This window comes from Macrobrachium rosenbergii, chromosome 22 (assembly GCF_040412425.1).
Source record: "Macrobrachium rosenbergii isolate ZJJX-2024 chromosome 22, ASM4041242v1, whole genome shotgun sequence".
NCBI classification, from domain to species: Eukaryota; Metazoa; Arthropoda; class Malacostraca; order Decapoda; family Palaemonidae; genus Macrobrachium; species Macrobrachium rosenbergii.
In genome coordinates this window covers 48,745,891-48,758,390 of record NC_089762.1, presented here as the reverse complement: position 1 = coordinate 48,758,390, position 12,500 = coordinate 48,745,891, and the positions used below count along the sequence as shown (strand labels likewise).

Sequence of the window (12,500 nt, the reverse complement as noted above, 5' to 3'; positions counted from 1 at the left end):
CACCCAAACCTATGATCTTCGCTAAGAGGTCTTCCCACTCACCTTAGGCTGAATGACGTCAGCGAGTGGTAGAACTGCTTCCTTTCATCGTAGTGGGTTAGTGAAGGAGGAATTTCTAAAGCTAAATAAGACCTTCAGCTTTTACGAACGTTAGAGTTGATGCCAAAACTGTTTTTTTTTATGAGAGAGAGAGAGAGAGAGAGAGAGAGAGAGAGAGAGAGAGAGTCTGAGTCTATCTAATAGAAGTGTTTGCGTTAGACACTGTATCTTCAGCAGGCATGTTATATTTTGTAAGAGTTCAATGAAATGTCATTCAATTAAAATTAAATTTTTATATCCAGGCCTTTAGGGATTTTACTTACAGAGAGAGAGAGAGTCTGATTAATAGAAGTGATTGCGGTAGGCACTGTATCTTCAGCAGGCATGCTATATTTTGTAAGAGTTCTTTGAAATGTCATTCATTTAAAATTAAATTTTTCTAGCCAGACCTTTTGGGGTTTACGCAGCACTCTTTGAGAAGAATTTCAATGACAGTTGCTTCATGTATACATTTGGCTGAAACTAGCCCAAGTGCAGTAATCACTTTAGCTTGCAGAGTAAAATTTACGTCATTATTATGGCCTAGATATTCTAGAACATGTCAATTTCTTGACAGGTTTTGAGTAAGAAGGGAAAAAGCATCTTATGTTTTCAGCATATGGTACTGGTAGTCTTTTTTACCCACGAAGATACAACATTCAGTTGTATTTAACATAGGAAAATGAAAAATGTAAATGGCTATAAAATGCCCAACAGTTTCGTCCACCAGATTACTTCTTGGAACTTTTCCATGTGGGTCATGTTCTTGAATCTTGTAAAATTTGCTACCCCAGATGCACAGTAGTTAGAATCTGGATAGCGTGCAAGTCGAATTTCTGAAATCATCCCAAGTAATTTGTTGTAAGTGGATTTTAAACATTAGGAAACAGGGCTTGCAGATGTGGACGAATACCTCTTGTATTTCAGCAAGATTGACACAGACTTAGAGTTACAGTATTGTAATTTACAGAATTCCAACTGCAAAGAACGTTTGGAATTCTCTGAGATTCATGTGTATAAAAATATCACGAATCACAGAGTCATCTAAGTTACCAGGGTTGCTAGGATACGCTGTTAATTCGATCTAATTCCTTTTCTTGCAATTTTTCTTGGATGTCATTATTACTAAGCAAGACCCGTTGATATGCACCCGTCACTGTCTAAATATTCATTCAAGATTTCAGAGACATGTCTTCTACCGTTTCAGCATCCCTTGATATTGATTTCCTGACAGTTTTTAACTTTCTTCAAGTTGCGTCGACAGATTGTGAATGAGCCATGACACACATCAGTATTTCTTTATTTTTCTCACGAATTTGAGCTGCATTGCGACCCCTCCGCCCCCTTTCCATTCACAAAAAGAAAAACAAGTCAAAAGTGCTCTGTAGTTTCTTCAGCGCAGTCGAGTTTTCTGTACAGCGTACAATCAAGGCCACCGAAAATAGATCTATCTTTCGGTGGTCTCGGTATAATGCTGTATGAGCCGCGGCCCATGAAACTCTCAGCCGGCCTTGGTGGCCTGTTCTATATCGTCGCCAGAAGCACGATTATGGCTAACTTTAACCTTGAATAAAATAAAATAACTGCTGAGTTTAGAGGGTTGCAATTCGGTATGTTTGATGACAGGAGGGTGGATGATCACCATACCAATTTGCATCCCTCTAGCCTCAGTAGTTTTTAAGATCTGAAAACTAAAGCTAAAATGATAAAATCTATCCTCTAGGACGAGCTGGCTGTAGCGAGTTGACCGCGGCCAGTTGATCCACCGCCCCTGAAGTCTCGTGTAAATAATTATCTCAGTTCTCCAGCGGAGGCGCTGACGAGCATGCAGCTCGCCTTGAAACTCGGCAACCTGCCACTCAGAGCAGTCTTTTTAATTCTTGTTATTAATCTCAGCTGAGTTTTTACTCCTGAATTTATATTGCTTTATTGTGTGAACTCTCACTACTCAGACCAGTGGCTTTACGACGAGTTTCATCATTTACAGTGATTGTAAAATAATGCTAAATAGATAAATACAGAGGTTACATTGGCAGCACGATTTCGCGTTGTTGTTCCCGCAGATTATCTACCGAATTATTTTTACGCCTAATTCTGGTCCGTCGTTTGTCCCCCGTGCGGTACGTAACAATGCTCCCTAAAGCTACGTAACAGCTACGTAACATCATCATCATCAAGGTCTGCCAGAATCTCCGTCGTCCAGCTCCCCTAAGTTCCTTCACCCCAACAAAAAATGGTTAAAAAAATTAAAATCAAGTAAAATAAAAATAAAAAAAGATCCCTTACGTTTCAAATCACGCGTATAGGGGTTATCGCGCCCTGCGGCGAGAGACGGTGGCTGTCAAATTACACATACCTTTGAAGTGGTTGAGAATTCAATTAAGCATGTGTTTTTTTTTTATATATACGCAGGCCGATGGGATGATCATCTCAAGCCTCTTGTCTAGGTAAAAGCTGAGGTTAATGGTAATAAAGAATGGAAAATAAAAATGGATATACCATTAGATTATCAGAGTTCATCAAAATAGTGTCCAATAGAGTAGCCTAGCCTTGAATTAAGTCAAATAGTATTTAATATCCGTATAATCTTGATAATGTTTTAATGGTTCTATATATCCATTTTGTATATCTGAATACTGTCTAAGTGGCTGTACAAGATATTGCTCTCTCTCTCTCTCTCTCTCTCTCTCTCTCTCTCTCTCTCTCTCTCTCTCTCTCTCCAAAACTCATGTACATATGAAAAGGTAATCACTGCAGTTAATTAGAACACCACCTGACACCTGCTGTAAAAAAAAAAAAAAAAAAAAAAAAGGAAAAGGACTATAACACCTTGAGCTCTCTCTCTCTCTCTCTCTCTCTCTCTCTCTCTCTCTCTCAAGGGTCGTTTCTGAAGACTCAGAGAGGTCATTCGTGGTCCAGGAGATGAGGGCCTTGCTTTTACCCGCAAGTACCTCGACCTTACCCTCAATAACATCGGATGACCGTATCCTAAGCCCCTCTGCAGTCGCTCAGAAGGGCGTGCCCTTTTTTCATTAGCGTGTCTTTGTACGGTGCACGTATCATGTTACTAGAATAATAATAATAATAATAATAATAATAATAATAAATAATAATAATAATAATAATAATAACTCAGCTGTTCATGACGTCAAATGGCATCTCAGAAGTATTTGCAAATTATTGATATTGCTAAAGTTTAATCAATCGTTCACATATATATATATATATATATATATATATATATATATATATATATATATATATATATATATATATATATATGGTTGTGAAATGTTTTCTGTTAAAACAGAAATCCCTCTAAAAATAGGACCCCATAAAATATTTCAGAGACCAAATTTGGTAGAGGAGAAGTTATTGTTAGATTTCAAGAGACCAAATTTGCCAGTAGAGGGAGACATATATATTTGGTCTCTGAGATATATAATATATATACTATATATATATATATATATATATTTTATATAGTATATATATATATATATATATTATATATATATATATATATATATATATATATATATATATATATATATATATATATATATATATATATATATATATATATATATATATATATATTAAATTTCCTCCAAACCTCACCATAGAATGAATAAAGAAATTGAGCAACCAGAATTAAGAACGCAGTATGTTATGAAGTAAACAGCGTTCTTTTTCATCATTCGGTCAGATGAAAGACGCAAAATACCTCCTTTATCAACGCCGCGATGACGTACTTCATGACGTTTGGCTTTGTTGTGGTGTTGTTGTTGCTGCCACGGCGTTCATTGGCTCAAAAGGATTTCCTTTTCGACCAATCAGCACATCCCTTTCCCAGTCGTGCGATGGCCACGAGGCGCCGAGGCAGCCACTCAGAATCCGCCACGAGATGAAGGAAGCTGAACGAAGCCTTTTTAAACTGTCTGTTGTTGCATAAGTTCCATGATGCCCGGAGGGTTCTCAGAGGACATTTGTATATTTTTACTGAGGCTAGAGGGCAGCAAATTGGTATGTCGATCATCCACCCTCCAAACATCAAACATACCAAATTGCAGCCTTCTAGCCTCAGTAGTTTTTCATTTTATTTACGGTTAAAGTTAACCATGATCTTGCGTCTGGCAGCGCTATAGGACAGGCCACAACAGGGTATTGGTTAAAGTTTCATGGGCCGCGGCTCATACAGCATTATACCGAGACCACCGAAAGATAGATCTGTTTTCGGTGGTCTTGACTATACGCTGTAGCGGCTTTACAGAAAACTTGATTCCGCCGAAAAAACTTCGGTGCATTTTTCACTTGTCCGTGATAATCTTGAAATCAAAATGCGATAAACTAGTTTTTTCTTTTTTATATTTCCCAGACAGTCGAGGGGAAACTAGTGGTAATTCAAGGGTATATCACGGCGTCATTGTTGTTCGAATATTTTGTGGAGTAATATGAAAAAAAAAAAAGAGGAATAGAGGAAATGCGAGTCTAAATTTGTAACCAACAGCTTACTGCTACTCCTTCAAGACCTCTTCCGGGGAACTTCCCCGGAAGAGAACTCTAATTCCTTCCTGCGTTTTTTCTCCATTTCCGTGTGGTGTAGTACATCATTCCCGCCGGGGTGGGGGGGGGAGTGCCGTCAGTGCACCTCACATGGTGTACTGTAGGCATTACTTGAAGGTCCTTGCAGCATCCCTTCAGCCCCAGGCTGCAACGTCTTTCATTCCGTTTATTGTACCTCCGTTCAAATTTTCTTCCTTTCATCTGACTTTCCACCCTCTCTAACAATTCTTTCATAGTGCAACTGCGAGGTTTTCCTCCTGTTACACCTTGCCGACCTTACTTTCAATTTTCCTTCCAGCGCTGAATGACCTCATAGGTCCCAGTCCTTGGCCTTTGGCCAAAATTCTATATTTCATTCTATTCTATGTATATATATATATATATATATATATATATATATATATATATATATATATGTATACATACTTACACTATATATATATATATATATATATATATATATATATATATATATATAGTGTATGTATGTGATTATGTATTGCCACTTGAAAAGGCATTATTTATAAAACTGTCGAATCACCGAAGACAGTAAGTTACGTATTTCGTAGATATATCGATGAATTTGTTGACAGTTTATTTCCTTTTCTTCTCCATAATAAATTTCAAGAAACGGCTTTTCAGCCAAACTCAACAACTAAGCTTATTCATGGGCTTGTGTGATAGCTAAATCATTTTCTAATACTTCGTACTTATCAACTGCTGCTCATGATGTTGTTATTATTATTATTATTATTATTATTATTATTATTATTATTATTATTATTATTATTATTATTGCTGTTGTTTTTATTTTTTACGTGGAAATATTGCAAATACCCTTCTCATACTGCCCAGCATTACATGAAACAAGATAATAATGTTATAGTTATAGAATAAATTTGCACTTAAAGATTATGTAAACAAGAGGAAAGGCAGAATAAATAAGTAATTATAAAGTAAAAGAACAAACAGTTATGGATTTTCACTTGCATATATTTCCCATTTGTAATTCCAGCAGCATTAGCTAAATAACTTAAATTTTTAGAATTGGCTCTGCTGTCGTATGATTTCAAATATTTTTTTTTTATCATCTCTCTCTTATCTCTCTCTCTCTCTCTCTCTCTCTCTCTCTCTCTCTCTCTCTCTTTCTATGATACAATTAGTTTAAAATAGTGTCGATAAACTTGATTCATCAAAATGTAAATATATTTTCCTTGGTAAATTATGAAAGTCAGATGTGTTTTCTTGTACATTTTGAGTTTCTTCTTATCCCAAAATAACTGAATACTTAACACTTTCACTTTCTGCCTAATTCCTCACCTGCATACAAACTAATCGTATTAAAATGTTAAGGAATTTCCTGTAATATCTTCATGTTCGTTAACGAAATCGTAAGAATGCTATCTGTTACGATAAGAAATTGTTACTCTTGTTATTAATACCTTCATCATTATTATCACAATTATTACTAAAAAACTATAAGTATCTCTCGCTACTGACAACAGCGCCAGCTAACGAAATCTTACGTAACAACTAGAAGTGCAAATGAAAAATATTGTGATAAGTTGTTACTCATTATTATTAATGCATTCATCATTTTTTATCATAATTATTACTATTACTATTAGTATCTCTCGCTACTGACAACAGCGCCAGCTACACGAAATCTTACATAACAACAGCGTCAGGTGAAAATAAGTGTGACATTCTTATCAAACACTCAGACTCAAAATCTCAGCTGCAGATACTTCAGTCGATAAGTTCCGTCAAAAACACTTCACTCCTGAAGATTCTAGACTTTTTTTTTTAGCTCAAGATAAAATATGCATTGTTTTTCTTTTGTATCGTAGAAATATTAATTATGAATAGCATTGAAATAGTTATTACAGTCGCAGTTTGGGTCGAATGATGTCGCATATTTGATGCAAGGGAAATAATATCTACAAATGACAGTTTATATCCAACGGTTTTTATGACTTAAATGTAGGGTACACGGTAAATACCAAACTGGCAACTCGTCCAGTTGCGCGAAGATGTTTGGTCACGTGACCGCTTCCATCTTGTCACGGGTGAGAGGACATACTACATGCGTTCACCTTTGACTCCTTCACCTGTTGTTTGTTTTCGGGAAAAGCGATTATGTGTTCAGTTCGCTTCCCAGTCCACACTTACATTGATATCTTCATTCATGATAAGGAAATTTTGAGTGTCGTGTTTTGCTGACAATGTGTGAATAATATATATATATTTTGATACAGAAACATCAGTCATGATTAGCTAAAGGACACAACAGTGCTTTCATAATCAATGATAAGTGGTTATGATTGGATGACAAATGTCCTAGAAGTTTTATAATGGTGTTCTTAGTAAGTTGCTACACACACAAACACACGTGTAATATATATATATATATATATATATATATATATATATATATATATATATATATATATATATATATATATATATATATATATATATATATATATATATATATATAATTATATATATATATATGTATATAAAGTTGTCATTTAGAGGCAAATGACCTTTTAATTCAAATATTACTTAATATCGAGTTCACATTACCTTGTGAATAACTTGTAGTTCAGAGGGATTATATCGGTTAAAATTTCCAATAGGTTTAAGGTATTCCCAAGGTAAATCGCCTTGAAAACGTAAATAATCTAATTGAAGAGTTAAAACTCGAACATACCAAATTCTTTATTTTTTGTTGGTTTTGTAATATTAAGACAAATCATATTGCTCTCTTGATAGTTACTTAGTCATGTCAAGGCAGTTGCTCTGTAAGCGGACACAGTTGAAGATATTTCTGGAAAGTCATGCAACAGGTTGAAATGAGACTTAACCGCTCCCTCTCTTGCGCTATTCATTATCCCCATATCCAAAATCCCTTCTTTCGTTCGTGATGAGTATTTTCATTCCCTTTCTTATATGTACGTTAGTACGTTACCCCATATATTTAAATAGTTTCCGTCCTCTCTCCATTCACCATCCAAAAAAAAAATTTTTTTCGCGGCCTCGCCTTGAACTCGAGAAATTTCCCGTTTTCTGTAAAAGGAAGCGAACTGGGAGAACTGCTTTCGTCTCGAGCCGTTTGAATTTTTCAAAAGGAACTCATAGGAAGTCGCAGACTTTTTCGGGCAAGAAAATATTTTTCTTTTTCTTTTTTTGTAAGAAGGAACGTCGTAAAATCCTAAGGCCAAAGGTACAGAGGAGAGTGGGAAAAGATAACAGAGAAGAAGAAAGGAGAGAAGTCACTCTTGCCAGGGAATCATAAGCACGGTGGACGCATTTTCTGTAAACTTGACCAGAGTCCTCTCTCTCTCTCTCTCTCTCTCTCTCTCTCTCTCTCTCTCTCTCTCTCTTTTATTTTTTCTTTGCCCACAAATGCTTCAGCGTTCTGGTTTAACTATTATATATGGTGCTTCTGCTGGTCGTAAAAACAAGATAAAAAATAAATAAAAATTAACCAGGGAAAAAATATGCCTAGGAAGACCTTCTTAGAGAGACACTCAATTTAGAAAGTAAACTGTAATAGAAATAGTGGTGAGCTAAATAAAAAAAAGTAATTTTGACTGTCTCCTGACAAAAATTATTAAACTAAACATCATTTGGAAAACGCCTTGGTTAAGCACTTGAGACAAGTGATTATGTTATTCGCTGTAAAGCAAAGAAATTGAAAAACTTAGCGTTCATGTAAACAGAACTCAGTTCACTTACGTCCTGAAAGTTTCGTATTTTTGAGGAGAGGTTAAGTACTCACACAACTTTAAATCCACCGAACAAATTTCATATAAATAAATCATCGTTAGCGACAAAATGAATTGCCATAAACTTACCTAGGTTAAACACCGGTAATAATCGTGCAGCCATTTCTATTTCCAGAATATCTGCCCTTTTTATTAATATTTAAAAGGTGTCATACCGTACGCTTCTGCTGGTACAGATGGTCATTTGTACAGAACGTCTGGAATTTCACCAGTATTCGTGGCTGTCATAAATGTTTTAATTCCAGAACAAACGTCCTGCGGGAATTGATGCAATAACTCAGTTCCTAAGGCTTACCCGTCACAGTTCATGCTTCCCAGCTAGTATCCGATTGCCTTTTTAATTGTTATCAGCCATTACCTGTTTCAAAGTATGTGAAACAGTACAGCATATACAAGCATGATATCTCCAATAGATGAACTTTTCATTTTTTCCCGTCTTTCATATTTCACTTTTATTACCTTGGTTATTGGTTGGCAGATAATGATGACTATGTTAGTACAGTTAGTATATCTGGTTGCAGAAAGCTGAACACAGTAGAAGATAAATAATCTCCACATTCATCTAGCATCTTTGTATTGAATTTTTTTGCGCTGAATGACCTCATATGTCCCAGCGCTTGGCCCTCGGCCTAAATTGCGTATTCTATGCTATTCTTGAGGTAGCGTTTGCAGTCAGAACACAGTCGTACCTGGCTCTCAGTGGATAGTTTGGGATATTAAGAGATGTCGATCTACAGATCTTTGGGTGTGTGGAGCATATTTAAAGGACCTCGGGTGTGTGTTCTTGTAAAGTGTTGATGAACAGCAACATATTGGTCTCTGTGGTATTGTAGATGCCTTTAAAGTAGTGGTTCTCAACCTTTTTTTTACTGATGGCATCCTAACTAATGTAATCATGACCGTGGCACCCTTTCTTCACTATCCCACCATATGTCATGAATTAATATATATATATATATATATATATATATATATATATATATATATATATATATATATATATATATATATTAGAATAGACACTGATAATAATTATATGCCGACTTCTGCAATTTTTTATCTTTACAAATGTTCATTGAGATGATTCAGCCAAGACAAAATTCATGGCAATATTGCGGCACCCCTAGGCTCTGTCTGTGGCACCCCAGGGTGCCACTGAACCCAGTCCCAGTCTGGGAATCATTGCCTTTGAAAAATCGTGGTAGCAATGAATAACGTTGCTAAGTTTGAGAGAGTTCGCAGTTCCTTGTTAATTAATTGCATAGGTGACTCGGCGTTGCTTATCTGTGTTTTGACATCAAGTGAAGGTTTCTAAAAACACTCTGCTCTTGTTTATTTTTTCCCTTATTTACATTTCCTCCCTGAAGGACGTGATGCTGTTTAACATGCTGGTGAACACAAAAAGAATTTTTTTCCATATCCTTATTGTTTAGCTGTGGTCCGAATGTAAAATATCGCCATATTTCCAAGAAGGCATTCTTGCTTCATGCTGTCCTGTCGGAATAGTCCTGGTCGCTTTCGATTTGCTGAAAGTTTTTTCCACTGCTTTTAGCTATTGGGTGTTTTAATTTCAAGTAATTATAAAAAGCTTCGAATGTTGAAGTTCATCTTAGGAAAATGACTCGCGAACGCATCTTCGTAGCTGTAATTAAGAAACATGAAGTAAAAAATAATTGTTTACTTTTTCAGAATTTATTGACGGTGTTCAAATGTGACTCTTTTGTGTTCCTTCTATCACTGTAAAGTTCAAATTGACAGTCATATTCATACTATGGGTTCACCTCGAGCATCATCAACTTTTCATCAGAACGGTTGAAATTACGAAGTTCGGTCATTTTTTTGGAAGGCCTATTTGATGGGAGACGTTTAATAATTTCCATAAATGAAACTATGCTATAATTAAAGGCAATACCACGAAGGAAAGGCATTGTCTTTATTTATATATTCAACACGTTCCATATTTTCGTGATTCAGTCATACATATAATAAAAAAATTCTCTTTTAAATATCGGGACTTCATCAGCTAATTTTTTCTCAGAATCACAAATACTGGTTATTTAATATTCGTATCCAGTCGCTTGTGCATGCATATGTGCGTGCATGCGTGCATGCTCCTCGCTCGGTCGGATGACGCGAGCGAGCGTCCCTTCTTTGCCGCTTTACGTCGAAAACTCAACAGCAACGCATAATTCCCGAGTTACTCCCACCCGGTAAAACTCTCTCTCTCTCTCTCTCTCTCTCTCTCTCTCTCTCTCTCTCTCTCTCTCTCTCTGAAAACGTATCTGAATTTGCCATAACAAAGCAATTATCGTAATCTATTTCTTGCAAATGAGTCAATGCTGTTTAACTGTATATTACCTTAAGAAAATTTATCTAACAGTATAGTTGCTCAACGCTTATACTACCTCTTGAGAAGATATCTAGTAGTATAGCTGTGTAACGGTGTATTACTTTACGAGATAAATAATATCAATAGCTTTATATTTCCTTGAGAAGATAATATTGTTCCGAGCTTTGCCTGCGTTGGGAAAAAATATATAAAATAGATGGAGATGCGGGGTATCGATCCCCGTACCTCTCACATGCTAAGCGAGCGCTCTACCATTTGAGCTACATCCCCGATGATTGTTGAGGGAAAACGTAAGCAGTACTATCCGGATTATTATTTTTTTCAGTCATTAGTAATTTGGATCAGACTTTAAATGAGCAAATTCAACGCCTGTCATGGATTTACAATTATATTGATGTAATTGTTGCATCACAAGAGCATTTCTTTACGACACGGACTTGAGGCTCGGAGATGGTACGGAGAAATTAAAGACATTAACTTTTTCAATCATTAGTAATTTGGGTCAGACTTAAAATAAGTAAATTCAACACCTGTCATAGATTTACAGTTATATTGATGTAATAGATGCATCACGAGAACATTTCTTTACGATACGGACTTGACGCTCGGAGATGGTAAGGAGAAATTAAAGACATTAACTTCCTTGGAAATTGTATTATTAAGAATATATTAGTTAATCAAGGAGTCATGCTTAGTAATTGTATTTCCGTGGGCCAGTCGAGTGTCAGTGTGTGGCTCGTAGATTATTCTATATAGTGTAACATCGATCACAATTTTATGAGAACAACGAATCCTTCATATTATATGGAAATGAGACATCGTTCGGTTAAGATGTACCTCGAAATATACTTTATTTTCAGGTAAATAAACGCGCAAGGCAGTAATCATGATGGTCTTGTAATATTGAACGAATATTTGAAAATTTGATGTATATAAAAGAAAATACAGACTCTCTAAGCTGTTTGCATTTTCACCGTTTTTATGATAATTAATCACACAATTACCATTATAGAAAGTCTTGATGGGTCCGAATAGCAAGACTTATAGAATATAGCCTTGGGTGTTTTCGTGTGTCAACCGGACTCTTCCTTCAAAATGCAAGCTTGGACTATTATGCTTTCGGAAGGCAAATGGTGTATAGCATGCTTTCGAAATGCAAATGATATTTAATGTGCTTTCGAAATGCAAATGACGTATGATATGCTTTCGAAATGCAAATGATATATAATATGCTCTCGAAATGCAAATGATATTTAATATGCTTTCGAAAAGCAAATGATGTACAATATGCTTTCGAAATGCAAATGATGTATAATATGCCTTTGAAATGCAAATAATGTCATATGCTTTCGAAATGCGCGTGATGTATAATATGTTTTCGAAATGCAAATGATGTATAAAATGCTGTCGAAATGCAAATGACGTATTATATGCTTTTGAAAGCAAATGACGTATGATATGCTTTCGAAATGCAAATTACGTATGATATGCTTTCGAAATACAAATGACGTATGATATGCTTTCGAAATGCAAATCATACATAATATGCTTTCGAAATGCACATGATGTATAATATGCTATCGAAATGCAAATGATGTAGCCTATAATATGCTTTTGAAATGCAAATGTTGTATAAAATGCTTTCGAAATGCAAATGATGTATAATATGCTTTCGAAATGCACATGATGTATAATATGCTTTCGAAGTGCAA

General features: G+C 35.5%; 1 protein-coding gene and 1 non-coding gene across 2 annotated transcripts in view; one reads left to right on the top strand and one right to left on the bottom strand.

Annotated features, from left to right (window-relative positions):
• The window catches only part of pug (pug C-1-tetrahydrofolate synthase, cytoplasmic), a 168,307-nt gene that overhangs the window by 119,390 nt on the left and 36,417 nt on the right, over positions 1-12,500 (top strand).
• TRNAA-AGC (transfer RNA alanine (anticodon AGC)) lies at positions 10,986-11,058 on the bottom strand. The gene has a single exon. It is a non-coding gene; the product is annotated as a tRNA-Ala (tRNA).